General features: G+C 58.6%; 1 long non-coding RNA gene across 1 annotated transcript; it reads right to left on the reverse strand.

The window, feature by feature from the left end:
- Positions 1 to 6,426: 6,426 nt before the first annotated feature.
- Positions 6,427 to 15,446, reverse strand: LOC141573870 (uncharacterized). The gene is made up of 3 exons (XR_012500250.1): positions 12,612 to 15,446; positions 9,669 to 9,760; positions 6,427 to 7,639 (listed from the first exon to the last, which is right to left on the reverse strand). It is a non-coding gene; the product is annotated as an uncharacterized LOC141573870 (long non-coding RNA).
- Positions 15,447 to 17,396: the final 1,950 nt, after the last annotated feature.

Below are 17,396 nucleotides of genomic sequence, written 5' to 3' on the forward strand. Positions count from 1 at the left end.
CGCCGCTCTCGGTTCCCCCTCCCCGCTCCGCCCGCTGCTCCCCGCCTCCCTCTTCTCTCCCTCGTCCTTCAAGCCCCCGACCCCTGACCCCTGCGTGCAGCCTGGCGCCCAGAGCAGTCACAACTACCATTTGTGTTTAGATAGACTTAATTTTAGGTTTACAGGAGAGCTGTGAAGACAGGGCAGGGGGTTCCCGTCTGCCCCGCACCCCGTCTGCCCCGTGACTACCTGTTACTAACCCCGCACGTTACTGTGGTCCATTTGTGACAGGAATGAGCCAATACTGACCCACCGATCAGGATGGGGTTTTTTGTTTGTTTGTTTTTAGCTTTTTCCTACTTTCTGGCACCGCAAGTGCTCCAGGCTCATCTCTGATATCTCCTGCCGCTTTCCCCGGAGCCCCAGGGCCTTGTCCCGGGACGCGTTTAAGAAACTGACGTCTGGCACTGGGTGTGCTCACTGCTGGGGGGCCGTTGCGTCCAGGCCCTCGCAGCTCCTGCGCACAGAGGTGCTGCCCCGTGTGCAGCGGACACAGGCCTGTGAACGTTTCTGTGTAACTGGTTGTATCTCAATAAGCCAAATATGGGTCTCTGACCTAATCTAGACCCCATGGGTCATTCCCGCCTCCTCCTCTTGCTTACCTGGAAAGTCTGCCTTATCTTTTGATGGTGTGAAGCTTTCTCAGGACCTTTGCACATGACAGACAGACGTGGCCAGACACCGCTGGTCACCGGTCACGGCTGGCGATGGCTGTGGGCGTGACAGGCCCTGGGTGTTTATTATGCTCGTCGCTCTGTGTTGGTACATGTTTGACAATTTCCTAATAAAAAGTGAAAAATCAGCCAACAGGTGGACGGTTCATTCCATGATCGCCATTGGTTGAGAAGGTAATACTTTCCTTGGGGTCTCATAGGACTTCTGCAGCCCCAGGACTTGTCTACCTAATATCACTTACGCCGCAGCAGGACTTTAAAACCAGCAGAGCTAACAGCTCGGAAGGTTTAAAACCAGCATAGAAGTTAATACAAAAGTGAAACTAAACATGGATGTTTCAGAATCTATTTTTTGCAACTGTAGCCATAATTTTGATGATAATTATATTCGTGTATGTTCTGTTTGCGGTGCAAGAAGTTTGAAGTGTTCAGAAGAATCTTTCGCCCTGAATCAGCGTTTGCAGTTTTAATGGTTTGAGGGAACTTGCTTAGGCTTATGATCAAGCCCTAAATGGCTAAAATGAATTGCGTTTCAAAGTTGCTCTTGTTTTTGTGTTACGTTTGATAAATAAACATCACGAAGGTGCGAGGCTGTGTTAGAACTCCTGCTTCATGTTTCTTCCCAACGCTTCTGGGACCAGTCATCATCTTCATCTTTCTGTCTGTTCCAGGACGTCTGCCCTTGGGGTGGGCCCACCAGGTGAGGGGACCGGCCTTGGCCAAGGTCGAAGATGGGGGTGGGGGTGTGGCTGGCAGGCAGAGGATGGAACTTGAGGAGAGGCTGGTGTAGGGGACAGGCCTTTCCTGCTGGGGCTCCCTTCACCCCAGGAGAGCGGGCAGCTCGGGGAGGGTGCAGGACGCTGGCTCCCCCGCCTCTCTCGGCAGATGCCTGGGTCACAGCCCTTCTGAGTTGCCTGTGGGGCAGAGATGCCAGCTGCAGGCGGGGCCATCCTACCACCTCCCACACACACAGAGAACGTGGGGCCTCCAGACAGAATGTCCCCGCTGCAGCCAGGGACACCGCGTGCGTCCTTCACTCAGCTGCCTTTTTGTTGTTCAAGTTTTTTTGTTGGAGTTACAGAGATGACGCTGAGGAAAGAGAGCTTGGTGGTCACGAGGCCCCATCCCAGGTAACAGCGGGAAGCTGACAGCCCAGGCAGCTGCCTTTGGGGTGGGGCGAAAAGCGTGGTGACAAGGGCTCCCGGAGCAGGCCCGACCACCACCGCCCTCCGCCGCCTACTGCCTGAACTAAAATTCACCTGTTTTACGTGCATTTAATTGGTGACTTTTAGTAAATTTACCAAGTCATACAGCCATCACCATAACCCACTTTTAGAACGTTTCCGTCATTCTGAAAAGACCCCTTGTGCCCCTTACAGGCAGTCCCTGTTCCCACCAGCTCTGGGCTGCCATGAACTTGCTTTCTGCCTGTAGATTTATCGTCCAGACATTTCCCGTAAATGGGACCATCCAGCACGTGGTCTTTGTCTGACTTCTGTCCGTCAGCTTGTTTTGACGGTGGACGGGGGCTGCTGGCGGGGGTGCACCTCACTCCTCACGGCTGAGCACTGCTTGGCTGTGGGACCGCACCTGGGCGGCCCTGGCATCTGCTGCTGGGCGTCTGGGGCGTTCCCCCTCCCCGGCTGGCAGGAGCCAAGCTGCTGCACGCCCTCGGACCTTTGTGAGCAGGTCTTCAGCTGGACGTGTGTTTTCACTTCTCCTGGGTAGACACCGAGGAGTCTCTGACTGTCACTGAAAATGTATTTTTGAAGTAGATGAGACATGCCCAGAACCCAGAATTCAAAAGAAAAGGAAGGAATAGAAGGAAGACTGAGCAGTGGATTTCCTGCCCCGTGGCTCCCCCGGGCTGTCACTGTCACCACATCCCCAGGATCCCCCCGGGAGGCTTTCCACGCCTGTCACTGTATTTTATATGAGGTGTGTCTTAGCTGGGGTCCCCTGAAAGCAGAGCTGGAGACAGACTTGTCTGCAGGTGGGTAACTTGCAGGGGACCCAGGAAGTGTCCCAGGAGGAGTGAGAGGGCGGGGCCCTGTGCGTCCATGTCCAGGAGCTCACTGGGACGCCTGGGCTCAGTCCTGCGGGGCACCGCTGAGCCCCGACCCTTGAGGCTGAAGGACAGGAGGTTGGGTCATTTATCTGAGGACGCCAGGCTCCTGGGTGAGGGCTGGCCTGGGGGAGCCCCATCTGCACGTCCTGCTCCATGGCAGGTGTAGACAAAATGCGTGTACATGTCGCACGAGGGGAGCGGCCTTCCCCCTGTCCTGAGCGCGTCCTCACCCGCCCGCCCGTCTGTCTTGGGGACGCCCTCCTCTGAGGGGCGCAGCACCCCCTGCCCGCTGTGCTGTCATTCACTCACCAGCCCCCACTGACAGACACTTAGATTGTTTAGTTTTTTCCCTTAAAAAGGGCTGCGATGGCTGACTGTGAAACGCATAAAAAGTAAGACGAGCTGATGGCGGGGGGGCTGCCAGCCGGACGTGGGGCGTGTGGGCGGGAGAATGACGAGGACCCGCTGTGCAGCCGGCTCAGCGTGGCCGCGGGTCTGCTCCTGGCGGGGTGCGGCGGCAGCCGCGGGGTGGACACGCCCGTGTGACACTGCCAGCAGCGAGGGGGCAAGTCGCAGCCTCCTTCCGTGTAAAGGCCCCAGAAGGACGTGGTGTGGCCTCTCAGCGGTGGGCCACGGGTCCACCGGCTCAGCGTCCTCCTGGGCAGGTGCGGGCCTGGCGGAAGTGCAGGGGAGGAGGGTCCCCAGTCAGGAAAACATCCCCCCGCCAGGGTGGGGGTGGCCTGCCTGCAGGACCTGCCTGCACAGTGGAAGTGCGGAAAGCTGGCAGATGCTGGGACCCAGACCAGTGGATGCCCTGGGGTCACAGAGCCCGTGTCCACGTGCCATCGGGTGTCTGAGCCTCCCAGAGGCTCCTGTCCCTCCACTTTCAGCCCCACCTGCATTCCTGCTGGACCCTGAGGTCCTGGGACACAGGGCAAGTCACTGTGTCCCTTCCAAGGGGACGGCGAGTGGACCCCTTCCACATGCCAGGCGCTCACCACATAAGGGCGCATGTCCACTCCCGGTGGGCCTGTGGGATGCAGGGTGGGGGTGTTGCAGCCCAGGGAGACGAAAGGCAGGGGAGCCGCCGGCACTGGCTCCTCGCCCTCCGTCCCTCCCTCCTGTCTGCTGAGTGAATCGCTGTGCGACCCTCTTAGGGGCTCTCCAGCTCTAGGAAGCGGGCAGCGTTTGTGATAGCCCGCCCTGGCTCCCCAGCTGGGCTGGCCCAGGAGGCCCAGGCTGACGCTGCAAGGTGAGGGCGGGCTTTTAGGTCAGATAGGCTGGGAGCAAGGCAAGGAGAGAAAGTGGGAGATGGGAATGGTGTTGGGGCTCGGGGTGCCTGGTGCAGGCTTTGCATCACCTGTTGTGACATTGGCTTCAGAGAAGGGGCAGGTGGAGCTGATCGCCTCAAGCCTGGGGACAGAAGGGCCGTTGGCGGAGGTAGGAACACCGGCAGGTGTGTGTGGAGGGAGGTGGTTCTGGTCACACGGAAGCAGAATGTCAGACAGGCAGCTGGAGGTTCCTGCCGTCCGCCGGTGTCTGCTGGGGGCACCCCTGCACTGGCTGCCAGCCAGCTGAGTTTTGATGAACTGTATCAGCTCCCAACTGGCTGAGCTGGACTTCTGAACTGAGCTTTTCTCCCAGGATCTGAGCCCCCTCCTGTCCCCACAGGGGCCGGGGGGCATAAGGTGGCTGGGCAGAGCCAGGAGGCCACACCAGCTTTGTGGACCCAGCTAAGAGGGGATGGAGGATTCGCGCTGCAGCTCAGAGCCAGACTTGGAGAATCATAGGCCAGCAACACCGCCGATGCAAACGCGCTGACTGCACCCCTGGGTTCACTGACTTAGACCCCCCGCGGGCCCGTGACAGGGCAGTGATGACGAGGCCAGAGCCATAGAGATGCCATTTAAAGTTTCGCCCAGCAGGCTCTGAGTGGTCCAGTGACTCGGCTGCACCAAGGTGCCCCCGACCAGCTTGGGGGTGCACACAGTGGGGCTAATCAGGACCCAGCTGGGGCAGGTGCACGGCAGGTGCACGGCTGGCGCAGGTGCTGCCTGAGCTCGCCGGGTGCCCAGCTGCACAGTGGGGGCCCCAGACAGCGGCCTTACTGCCAGCCGGCCTTGTCCAACGGCGGCCAAGCAGGAAGTCTGCAGTCGCTGTCACTTGCAGTAAGAATGAGCGTTGGCGGGTGGACCCAGCTCAGAGAAGGCCCCCAGGGGAGTCGCTGTCGGTGGGTGGGGAGGACTGAGGGCCCCCTCCCCCTCCGGTTCACATCCATATAGATTTTCAGACTAGTGCTAGCAGGGCTCTGGTGGGCTCTGCGGGTGTGCCTGTGGGATGGAGCAGCCTGGACACACGGGTGGGGCCGGAAATGAGAGACAGGGGAAACTGCTTCAGAGGGAAAAGAGAGAAGGGAAGGAAGGAAGAGACTGCTGGACATGGGGGCCAGGAGGGAGTGGTGGCCAGGGAGGGACGGGCGGCTGGCACGTCCCCTGTGTCTCCATGGGGGAGAAGCCAGCAAGGAGAGAGCTGCTTCTGGGGGCTTCCAGGAGAAGCCCCTTCTGCTTATCCTTTCCCAGGGCTGGGCAGGGAGCTTCGGCCGAGGTCACTTCACTTCCTCCAGAACACAGGCCCCGAAGCAGTGAGGGGCCAGCTTGTGAACGGAGCCGCAGGTGGCCCTGAGTGCCCGATGGCGGAGCCACAGCAGGAACCCAGAGCATGGTGACCTCCACAGAAATTCACTGGGCTATGTGGTCCCTTTTAATCCTTACAACCACAGAAGGGGGAAGGAACCGAGGCACAGAGAGGGCGCTGTGGCAGTTAGCAGTGGTGGAGCAGCGGGGATGCCACTGTGCTCTTGACGTCTCTCTGCTGTGTCTTTGGAATTAGATCAAGTCACTGCAACTCATTTGCTCAGAGCCAGATGGCCCCACGTGATCTATGTGGTGAATAACTGAGCATGTCCCCACAGGATTCTCTCTCTGGCTGCTTCCTGGTGGCCATTTTTGCCAGAATGCATTGGTCTAGCTTGACTATCTTTTCTTCGGAACGTGCCCTTGACCCTGGCTAACGTACTTGGCCAGAATTTTTAGGCCTTGCTCCTACCCTTGTTGGCAAACAGCTGTGGCTAACTGCCCAGACCAGGTTTAAAATATGTCTGAAGTTTTGGTAAATGGGTCAGTTAGAGACTTTCAGAAAACTGGTCAGTTAAGGGCATTTTGTTAATTGGCTCTTAGAGCATTGATTTCCCGTGTCTTGATCCAGACTCTTTTCCCAGGATGCACCAAAGTACTTGCTTGCGTCAGTCTGCCGGGATGGCAGAGAGAGGTGATGTCTGTGGAGGGTCCCAACGGTGGTCCTGATAAGTGTCCACAGACACCCCACAAGGCTTCCTGGGCTCGTTTGGGGTGGGGGGCTCCCTAACCCAGGGGACAAGGGGTCACACGCATGACCATCGCCTGGTGTGGGAGGGTTGCCCGTAGGGTGGCAGGGCCCCAGCCGGCCCACCACCCGAGCCTGGGCTCCTGAGCTCTCTCCCAGGGGCTCTGGGTGGAGCTCAGTGGATCTATACTCAGCCCCTGTGAGGCAACCCGGCTGCCGGAACCCAGGCCGGAAGTGCTGGCTGGACACAAGCAGCTGCTGGCTCCAGCCTGGCAGGACACTGCGGGAGGGGAGCAGACAAGTGTGGGCCCCCACGGGCCCGTGACAGGACCAGGATCGTCGCAGGTCAGCAGCTCAGACGCCAGTGGGAGCCCTGGGGCTGGACAGCAGGTCTGGAGGCAGATGCACAACTTCTGGACAGGGAGGGACAGGAATAGCAAAACCAGAAACTCCAACAACAAAACAACCACCACCAACCACTCAAAATAAGTCTGCAAACACAAATCTAAAACCCGAGAAGCTCTTCTTATGCAAGGGACAGTCATAACCATTTTTAAAAATCAAAAAAAAAAAAAAAAAAAAGAGAGAGACAGTCATGGTGCAAAAGTCTGAGAATGTGTTAAATGTCACTGAATTGTACGTTTCAAAACGGTTAACTTTGTGATGTGGATTATACCTCATTAAAAATTTTTTTTTAAATTAAAAAATTTTCATTTTATTTCTTAATTTTTATTTTTTGATTGAAGTATAGTTGCTTTATAGTGTTGTGTTAATTACCTTATTAAAAACAAAAAGAAAAAGAAAAGGAAGAGCCAACCAAATGCATTCTCAGAACACGCGTTCGCTCAGACGGAGTTAGGTTTATGGAGGTGTCAAACAAAAACTCCCAAATAACCTGTGATGCTCAAAGGAATAAATGAAGGAACAACACCCACTCACGGAAACTGTGAAATCCAATTGGCAGACACAGAGCAAGAACAGTGGGGTAAGGAAGCGGCAGATCTTGGAAGTGGAAAATGCAGTCATGGAGACAAAAATCTCAAAAGAGGGGAGAGGAGTACTGAAGTAGAAGGAGAAGAACGGAGGAGTCTGCCGGAACCCAAGGCAGGGAAAAGAGGTGATGGTGTGAGCCGTGCCCGTGAGCGCGCGCACGGCCGCGCACGCGCACACGCGCGCAGGAGAAGCTCAGCGCTGCGGCTGGTGCACAGCTGCCCACAAGGAGCCCCGGGCGGCCAGCTGAGGGGTGTAGACAGCCCTCAGACCCCTGGAGAGACAGAAGCAGCAGAGCCTGGGTGCCCAGCTCGGAACTGGACGTCGGAGGTGGCTCAGGGTTCCAGACACGTGTTCAGGGTGTGGAGAACGAGGAGGAGCTCTCGGACGCCGCCGGCAGAAGGGCTGGGGTCTGTCCATGGGCAGGACAGCTGGACGGAAGCAGTGCCCAGCAAGCCGGAGGGAGACGTGGGAGGTCACCTGACGGCTGTGAGGGAGGCAGAGGGAGAAAGGGCAGCCAAGGTGTGGGATAGAGACTGGGGCAGGGGGTCCCCTGACTGGGCCTGGGTGGTTTAAAGGTAAAATGAAGTTTCTGGGTGACAGCTCCAGGATATGGATCATGCAGGAGAGGGGTGCATCGCCCCCACCTGCCTCACCCAGGTCCTTGGGGCCCATGGCCTCACCTCCCCCTGCACTGACAGGTCCACAGGGATGCAGACGCCCCCACCCCCACCCCCAGTCTGCACTCAGGGGAGACACCCCATGGGGACCCTGCCTAAGCCTTTGTCAACTCGGGGTCCTGGTCTGCTGTGGGGAACGACCTTGAGGAGGTGAGACCCAGCAGGGCCAGAGGGAGGCTACTGCCCCCATCAGCCAGGCTGCTGGCCTGGCACGTGGGTGGGGGTTGTATGGACACGCAGAAGCCAGTCTGCGGCAGCATCTCCCCCACAATCCCCAGGGCTGGGTGAGCAGGCCTCGGATTACAGAGTGACAGTGCGATTCCTCCAGAAGCCTCCCGTCTCTGCCCTCAGTGTCGAGCAGGCCGCCCCAGGCAGCTACCCAGGGTGGGGTCCCATCCCTGGAAGACCAGGGGCTCCTGTGGCCCAGGCCCGAGGGCAGGGCCCACTCCCTCGCCAGGAAAGCAGGGTGGCCTCCACCCTCGTGTCTCCAGCGAGGATCCTGGGGGTGGGCGCCTCCAGCACAGGGCTGGGAATTCATTCTGTCCTTGGAACCGTCCTGTCCTCAGGGCTGGGACAGCAGCAGGCCTGACCCTGGAGACTTCGACCCATGAGGTCATGCCCCTGGCCTTGCTGTCCACACGTGGGCTGTCCGGTGACCACGAGTGTCAGCAGCTGACCCTCCTCCCCAGCCCAGGGCCCTGGCATCAGGGAGCACTTCCATCAGTCAGTGCCAGTGCTGGGCTGTGTCCCCGCAGGCCTGTCTGCCCACGCGCTCTGCCATCTCTGGTCTGGGGATGAAACTGACCCATCCCTATCCTTCCCGAAGGGTGTCCTCCTCCTGAAGGGCACCAACTCCAGGGTCTGCAGTACCGACAACCCCTAGGTTTAAGGGTGTCACTGCCCAGATGGCTGCCCCCTCTGGCTCCGGACAGGGGACCCACAAGTGAGCGCTGCTGCCTCCATGGCACCCACGGGGAACCAGGCCCCCCACCTTACACAGCGAGCTGGGCACCAACTGGAGACCCGGGCACCTGTGGGCTCTCTGAGCCTCGGTTTCCTTGTCCGCAGGTGGGGAGGGGCAGTGCTACGCAGGTCACTTGATGTCATCTGCAGCATTTGATGAGTCCTTGTTATCAGCACGGATGAGAAAGTCCCGCTCCCAAGGGCCAGCGCTTTGGGAGCACAGTGCCATGGGCTTCCCGCCCTCCCTGGGCCCAAGGTGGCCACATGACCACCTTCCCCTGAGCGGCACCAGGCCCTGTGTGGCCCCATCCATGCCTCGCCACTCCCTCGGTGGGACTAGGGACCTCAGCTCCCTGAGGGCTCACTGGCTGCCAGACTGCACCTCCTATGCTCAGTACTGACACCCCAGCGTGGCCGCTGCCTGCAGGACAGGCCTCCCAGCGACAGCACAGGTGAGCCCGGGGCTGCGGGCAGGCGGGGGTTTATCTGGTTGCCAGAGGCTTCCAGGTGGCACCGAGAGTGTTTGCTCTCATCAGTTCTTCCAGAAACAGGGGAGCAGAGTGCTGGGGGTGGGGGTGCAGGCCGGAGGGGAGAATGTTCCCCACTCTTGGACACGCCGCGTGGGTTTGGCTGGAGGACCAGCGTGCCCCGCGGACTCACCCTGAGCCCACGTGCATTTCCTGAGTGGCCACGCGACTCTGGCTCTGGGCCCAGAGCTCTGGCTCGTGTCCACTGCTGCCCTTCCTGAGCAATGTCCTTGGGTGCCGAGGGGAAGGGGCCGATGGGCTGATGCCCTGGGGACCCACAGGCTCCAGCTTAGGTAGTGGGGCCCCAGGCCACAGGGCTGCAGAAATAATATTCTCTTTGACTCACCCTCAGCACCGCGGGGCAGTCAGATCTCATGTTTCTGGGCAAACGGAGGGATTCCATGTTTGAACAGATGATGACCGTGCAACATCTACGTGCTGTAAAGTTTTCCTTTTAGAACGGTTTCCCCGTCGTGGGAATATTAGGTTGAACTGTAATAGTTTTAAGTGGGAACCTCTGGGGGAGGGGCCCTTCTGTGTCCTCGCTCCAGGGCGGGAAGGAGGCTGGAGGACAGGCCCCCGCAGCGAGGGGTACCCAGCTCCGTCCGTCCCCTGCTGCGGCCCCCACGCCCCTTCCCTGCCGGTTCCTGGGATGGCCCGGATGCCTTTCTCCTCTGGCCTCTTATCAGCTCATCGTCCATTTAGGTAATGACACTTCCTGCCGGTTAATCGCTGCCAAAATGAAGGCAGCTCCCCACGTCTGGCCAGAGGGTTGCAGAAGACTTCCTATCTGGGGAATAAAAAAGAGCGCGGCTCCCGGAGCGTTCAGGAAGGGGAAAGCCCTGGCTTCCTGGCAGGCGATGGAACAAACAGGGGACACTCTTGTCCTGGAAGCAGCTGAGCGCACGTGTAAGCGCGCGGCCTCCCCCACGGGGAGGCCGGCAGCCAGGGCCTCCCCCGCCCGCAGGCGCCCGTGCTCTGTGGCGTCGGGGGGACGCTCCCCGCTGCGGCCTTGACCACGGCCTCCTGACTGATGCCTCCCTTCTCAGCCTCTCAGGGCACGTGGGGTGCCGGGCCGGTGAGCCCCCAGGCCCCCTTGCCGGGCGTGGCGCTCGGGCCAGACCACTGCCCCACGGCTCCACTGCCTTGCTCCGGGTTGGGCCCATGCCCTGCCCTGGTGGGAGCCCGGAGGCCGAGCCAGGGAGCAGTGGGGCTCCTTCTCCCTTGCGCCTGCAGCCGCTTCTCCTCCAGCAGCTTCTGCGCCTCTCTGTAACCGCAGCTTCTGCAGCCTGACCTGGGCCTTGGTTACACCCTCTCCTCCTGTCCCTCCACCCTGGGGCAGAAGCAGCCTGTGGCCAGCACTACTGGCAGCCCACCCAGGTCCCTGCGCGCTTGGCATCCTGTACGCGCTGCTGGCTGCCAGAAGGCCCCCTCTGCTCACAGGAGCCCGACGTGCTGGGAGGTTGACGCCCTGGGAGCCCCTTGACTATGACCCATGACAGTTGGAGGGTAATCCCTTTCCGGGTGGTGCAGCCTAAGGTGTGTCCCTGGTCTCCAGGTGGGCCCGTCTCCCGGGATGTGTTGACCCTGCCTTCCAGTCTGTCTCAGGGTCACCGCCCACGTAAACGATCCCTGAATCCTGTCTCAGCATTTGCTTCAGGGGGCCCACCCAAGCAAGCCTCCTGCCCCGGCCTCACCACCCCCTGCACGGCCCTCACCCCGCCCCTCCTTCTGGATCCCCAGGAGCGTTGTTGCCCAGGCAGAGGGTGGACCTGGCTTGCCCTCTGATTGCGAGAGGAGGGAGGAAGGCAGAGGCAGAAAGGGGAGCGTCGGGGGTGTGGGCAGGCTGGGCACCCACTGCGCTGACCAGCCCGAGGGCTGGGGCTTTGGCTGGCGTCTGAGAACGGGTGCAGCCCCCTAGGCGGGGGACAATGGAGCCTGCTGGTTACATAAAGGGCTCCTTACATAAGCAGCATGAAGCTACAGGAAAAGCCCCGGGCAAGTCAGAACAACCACAGACGGGCGGGGCGCCCAGGACAAACCCGGAAAGCGGTGAGTAACCCGGTGGAAAGCCCCAGCCCCGCAGGAAAGGGATTCTGGGAAGGGCAGCCCTGGAAGAGAAAGTGCTTGGACAGACAGATGCAGAGGCTACTGCACACTCCCAGGGCGGAGCCACCGGCCCAGCACCGGCCTGCAGGGTCCGAGCCTCCGGGCCGGCCACCCAGTCCCTGCCCCTCTGGCCCGGCAGCCCCTAGCCTCCGTGCTGTGGTCATCCCCTGGCTGTGCACGCGTGCACCTGGGGTGGGAGCCTGCTGCAGGCCTGGTGCCTGCTCTCATGGCTGGGGCGGGGAGGGAGCCTCTTGTCTGCTCTGGCCCCCCCCTTCATGCTTGGATCTAGGGTCCACTCAGGTGACCCAGGATAAGCCCCTCTTGGGCTCTTAGCTCAGTCACCTCTGCAAAGCCCCTGCTTCCAAAAGAGGTCACACAGGCAGATTCCGAGGGTCAGGATCCAGGCCTTTTTTGGGGACCACCATTCATCCCACGCTGGTTGGCACGGGAAGGTGCCCCTGGCTCCTGGAGGCACGGCTCAGGGCGGAGCTGGCAGCCCCGGGCCCCGCCTCCACAATCAGGGCTGCGGCCCTCGGAACCCCAAACACGTACTCTCTGAGCCGAGTTAGGTCATCTGCACCCAGCTCCCCCACCCCTCCCTGTCCACCTCGGAGATTTTCTCAGAAGGGTCTCGGTAGCGGGGTACAGAGCCTCATGCAGACCCCCACCTCCTCCCCCCGCTGCTCACCTCCCCTGTCCTGGTGCCCAGGACAGGAGAACAGGGGTACCCAGACCTGCTGTGGGTCTCAGAGGCAGAGAGGATGGGGTGCGGGCACAGAAAAGGGGTTGAAAGAGAGGGAGAGGGGCCCAGGGCTCCCTCAGAACCCTAGGGCCTTAATCCAGGCCGCGCCTGGCCCTACCCCCAGCACGGGCCCCTCCCCGCATCACCAGGCCCCTCCCACTGGGGCCCCTGATGCCAGGGCCTTGCCACCCAGCTCTTCCCCGCACCACTTTACTGGGGCCCCAGGGAGCACCCGCCAGCTCCCAGGTCTAATGGGGAAACTGAGGCCCGGAGCAGGGTGTTGTGCTTCCTCCGTTGCTTTGGTGGGGGCTGTCGGGCCTTAGCCTCAGCTGTGCTCCCTGCTGGGAGCTGGTGCCCCCCTCCCCCACCGTGGCCCCCAGGCCCTCCCCTCTGTGGCTGTCCCGGGAAAGCAGGTGCATAAAAATAGCTCCCTCTTACCAAGCCGCAGACCTCTTTTTTGGGAAGCCAGGCCCCATCTTCCGGCTTCCTGGGACACAGCCCCAGACACACGGAGAGATGGGCGGCTTGTCCACACTGGCCCAGCTGTCCACTGAGCAGCTGGCCATGCCCGCCCTCAGCTGCTGCGTGTCCTGTGGGGCCACTGCCCCTCCTGCCTCCTGCCCTCTCTGAGGACCCGGTGGGCACCGAGCACATGACCTGCTGGCCTCACGCTGTCCCATTTTAGAGCAGTATTTTCACCCAGGGCGGTGTCACTGGTCATTCAGCTGCTGGTCATCCGGAGGCCCCAGAGGCCTGGGGGTGGGGAGAGCCCAGGCTTGGCCTTGGGGGTGCACCACCCAGCGAGCGGCAGGGACCCCCCCCCCCAAAAACACCCACCGACTTCAGCCCTTTTTTTTTCAAAGCCAGGAGGGAGTTTGGCCATTTTTATACCCAGCAAGTGGCCAGATGTAGAATATTCTCAGGGGACTTAAAAACGACCCAGGATGGGAAGTGGGGGTGCTCACAGGAGCTCCAGGGCCAGCTGAGCAGACCAGGCAGCCTGGGATTTCCAGCTCTGTGTGCAGGAACCCGCTCCTGTCCCCCCGCAGTGGAGGGACACAGGACCCCAGGATGCTGCCCCCACCAGAGGATAAAGGAGCCCGCCTGGGGGTGATGGGGCTCTGGCAGTGTGGCCAGCACACCCACTGGCCCCTCAACAGCGCCTCCACCAGTCTATGGGGTCCTGAAAGCCACCTGTGGTCCTAGCCCTGGGGCGGAGGTGCTGATGTCATGCGTGGTCTCTGGTTTAAGTTCAGGGTTAGAGCTTCTCACCACTTGCCTCCAGTGCTCTGGTCCTTGTTCCAGGATTCGTCTGCCGTCAGCCTGGCTCCGCTCCCTCCCACGTGGTTGCTGACTCACGTGGACCTGGTTTTAGTAAACACACGCTGTTACTATGAACCTTGGGTCAGCTGTTCAGACCCTTGACCTTGAACTTCACGGTCAGGGTTTAGCCTCTGTCTGATCCTTGACCTTGAACGTGACCGTCGCTAGGACTGGGTCCAGTCTCCGTTTTACTGTGGCTTTGTTTGTCTCCCTGGTCTTTGTCCCTCCATTCCCTGTTCTCGCTTTCTTATTTCAATGGTTTGTCATATTCGTTTAAATTTATCTCTTGGCTTTTCGGCTCAGTCTCTTTGTGTTTTTTAAGTGGTTGATTCACAGCTATCGTGCGACCCCGACCTTTCTCAGTTTCCTTAGAACCCGTCAAGTGACACGCAGAAGCTTCGTAGCCTCACAGCTCCCTTTCCCTCCTCCTTTCGTTAAAGACATCACTGCCTTCTGGCCTCCGTGTTGGTTTTAATTTTTTGGTTGTTTTTAAAATTTTTGCACCTATTATCTTTTTTTCCTTTTTATTAATTGAAGTATAGTCATTTTACAATGTTGTGTCAATTTCTGGTGGGCAGCAGTTACACCATGTGTTGTATACGCTGTAATACGTATATTGTATTCCCTGTGCTCTACAGTATGGACTTCTTGTTTATTTATTTTATATTTATTTTATACGTGGTAGTTAGTATTTGCAAATCTCGAACTCCTAATTTATCCCTTCCCACCCTCTTCGCCTCTGGTAACCGTAAGTTTGTTTTCTATGTCTGTGAGTCTGTCTCTGTTCTGTAAATAAGTTCTTTGTGTCCCTTTCTTAAAAAAAGATCCCACACATGAGCGATCTCACATGGCATTTCTCTTTCTCTTTCTGGCTGACTTCACTTAGCATGACGGTCCCCAGGTCCATCCATGTTGCTGCAGGTGGCGTTATTTTATTCTTCTTTATGGCTGTGCAGCACGCGTAGCCTTTTCAGACTGACTTCTTACACTCAGCAAGATGCATTCAAGGTTCCCCCATGCCCTTTTGTGCCTCCACAGGTTCTGATGAGAAACCAGCCGCCGTCTGAACTGCTGTCCCCTCTGTGTCATGTGTCATTTTTCTCTAGCTGCTTTCACACTGTTGTCTTTATCCTTGTTTTTCAGCAGCTCCCTCGTGGTGCGTCTGGGCGTGGTGCTCTTCGCCGCCAGCCTGTTTGGGATTTGCCAGGCTGGTTGGCACTGTCCATTTATGTCTTTCCCCAAATTCGGGACATTGTACGCCGTTACTACGTCAAACACTTTTCTGCACCGTTGCTTCCCTCCTCCCCCCTGGGATCTAGTGACGTGACGTTTAGAGCTTCTGCGGCTGCCCCACAGCCCCTGAGGCTCTGTGCACTTTCCTTTCCAGCCTTACTTTCCTCTCCTTACATTTAGACTCTTAGGAGCTTTTCTCTTGATCCGTCTGTAAGTTCCCTTCTACTGTGTCCAGCTAATGATTTTTAAAACTTTTTCAGATATTTTGTCTTTCAGCTCTGAAGTTTCTATTTAGTTCTTTTTTGTTATTTCTATTTCTCTGCTGAGAGTTTCCGTGCTTCCATTCCTTTTGGTGTATTTTCCTTTACCACGTGGAGCGCGGTTATAGCAGGTGCTGCAAAGCCTTCGTCAGAGAACTCCAGCATCTGGGTCAGCTTGGGGCACCCAGAGATCGTCTTTCTCTGGAGAAATTTGTGATTCCTTGTATGTCAAGTAATTTTGGGTTGCACCCTGGACATTTTCAATATTATGTTGTGAAGACTGTGGGTCTTGTTAAAATTCTCTGGAACATGTTGATTTTTCTTTTTTTGAAGCAAGCAGTGCGTCCAGGTAGGTAAGACCACAAGTTCTGCCTCACCTCCTGTGGATGCTGGTCTCCATCTCAAGTCAGCTTTCAAGGCCTGTGCTGCCACGGGTCAGGCCCAGGCGGGGCTCGGCGGGGAGCCCAGGACAGGGCAGAATCAGGGGCCCTCTTTCCCTGCTCTTCCCTCCCCAGGGTTTCTCCCACTGTCTTCAGCCCCCAGGAGCCGTTTCCCGCTCCCTCTGTCCGGCAAGGCGGGGCTGCCCTGGTGCTGCAGCCGCTCCGGCCTCCACCATGGGGAGTGTCTCCGCAGCAGCAGGTTCTCTCCTTCCCCAGGAGCCAGACGCCCTTGCTTGACAGTACAAAGTCATTTTACCTGGCGTAGCTGGTACAATGTTTCCAGGCCACTAAATTCAGGTGTGTAAGAGTTGTGGCTGTATATTTCAGAGGGTTGGTTTGACCTGTACTTGAAACCCTCCGTTCCTACTCATGGCAAGAAGTATAATCTTAATCGAATCAGAGGAAGCTATGCTGTTTGTATTTTAAATGATTACATCCAGAACTTTCTCTTTCCCTGTCTTGTTGGTACAGAGGTAGAGATGATGGTCAGTGGGTGACTCTAGTGAGTTTCCAGGCTGCCTGGAAATGGCTGTGGGAGGGGCCGCCATGTGTCACCCGCTTGACAACCAGCCCTGGCGGCAGCTCCGTGGGAGGGGCGGCAGCGTAGCTGGTGCAGTGCGGGCTCAACTCTGGTTGCAAAGCTGCCCAGTGACCGCAGAAGCCATTGTACCATCTGTGGGGTCTCTCTGACCCCCTCCCAAAGTGCCCTAGAGGATGGAGAGCTGTGGGGTGGCCAGCTGCAGCTGCTGGAGACAACCACGTGTGTCCACCTGTGGGCTGGGAGCTCAGGTCCTGTGGGCGTCCCCCTGCGGACCCCCGACCCCACCGTAGGTTCCATCCTGCACTGTGGGATGGCCGTGGGGTTTGGCCAAGCCCATCATTTGGCCCAAATCTGAGGGAGAGCACTCCGGCAGTTACCAGTGGCCATCCCTGCCTGTGGTCTGCCTGTCCTGGCTGTCCTGGATTTGTGTATGTTTTGACATAAATCACTTAGTGATTCAGTAATTACATAACCACCCTCCATTCCTGCTCGGGTCCTCCCACACAGGGGGAGCTCCTGGAAGATGAATCATGTCCACGTGGTTTCCTGAACTGCCTGGCACATTGGGGTCCGTGTGGGGCTGGCCCCGGACCTGGGCCCAGGAGCACCATGCTCCAGGCAGCCCGTCTCTTGGGAGCTTTGAGGATGCTTTTGTCATTGTGGACACTGAGCAGATGTTGGGGGCTGGGGTGGGGCTTCAGAAGCTGAGCTCCAGGCAAGGATAAGAAGCAGACCCTGGGGTTTAACTCCGAAACCTATGAACCTGCAGTGCTCGCAGTGCTGTCTGAGCATCATTCTTCAGGGGGAGGGGGAGGTACAGACAGAAAAACGCCGAAAGGCTCCAAGAAGAACCAGGCAGCAAATCTGACACCGATACAGGGAGGTGGGTGGTTCATGGCAGGTGTGGCTGGAGGGCGATAAAGAGGGTCCTGGGTTCGGCCTGGGGAGGGAGGGGGCCCGGTGAGCCTGCGGGGGAGGGAGGCTCAGCGTGGCTGTGGCCCTTCGGGATGTCACTGGAGGACTGTTCTGCTGCTCAAGAAGGGTGGTGCAGGGTCCTTCCCTGACCTGCAGGCTCATTCTCCAGATGACAGTGAGGACATGGCATCATGCGAACCTCAGAGGCCGTGGGGCCTTGATCCGGCGCAAAGCCTCACGCTTTCCTTTTGGCAGAGCAAAGCCCAGAGGAACACCGCGTCCTGCACAATGGGAGGAAAACCTGTTTCCTTTACTTTCCTCAGGGAAAAAAAACTAAAGTTCAGAACAAACGAACGACAAGGGAGCGCTCAGGTCTGTCTCCTGAACTCTGCAGGGGGCCGGTGTCACCCTGGGCTCAGGCCAGCCCCGCCCGCCCCCACCCCCCCCCCCCCCGCCTTGTCCGTCTGTCTGTCCGTCCGTCTGTCTGCAGTTCAGGGAGTGGGAGAGACCA

The sequence above is a fragment of the Camelus bactrianus genome, chromosome 1 (assembly GCF_048773025.1).
Source record: "Camelus bactrianus isolate YW-2024 breed Bactrian camel chromosome 1, ASM4877302v1, whole genome shotgun sequence".
Taxonomy (NCBI): domain Eukaryota; kingdom Metazoa; phylum Chordata; class Mammalia; order Artiodactyla; family Camelidae; genus Camelus; species Camelus bactrianus.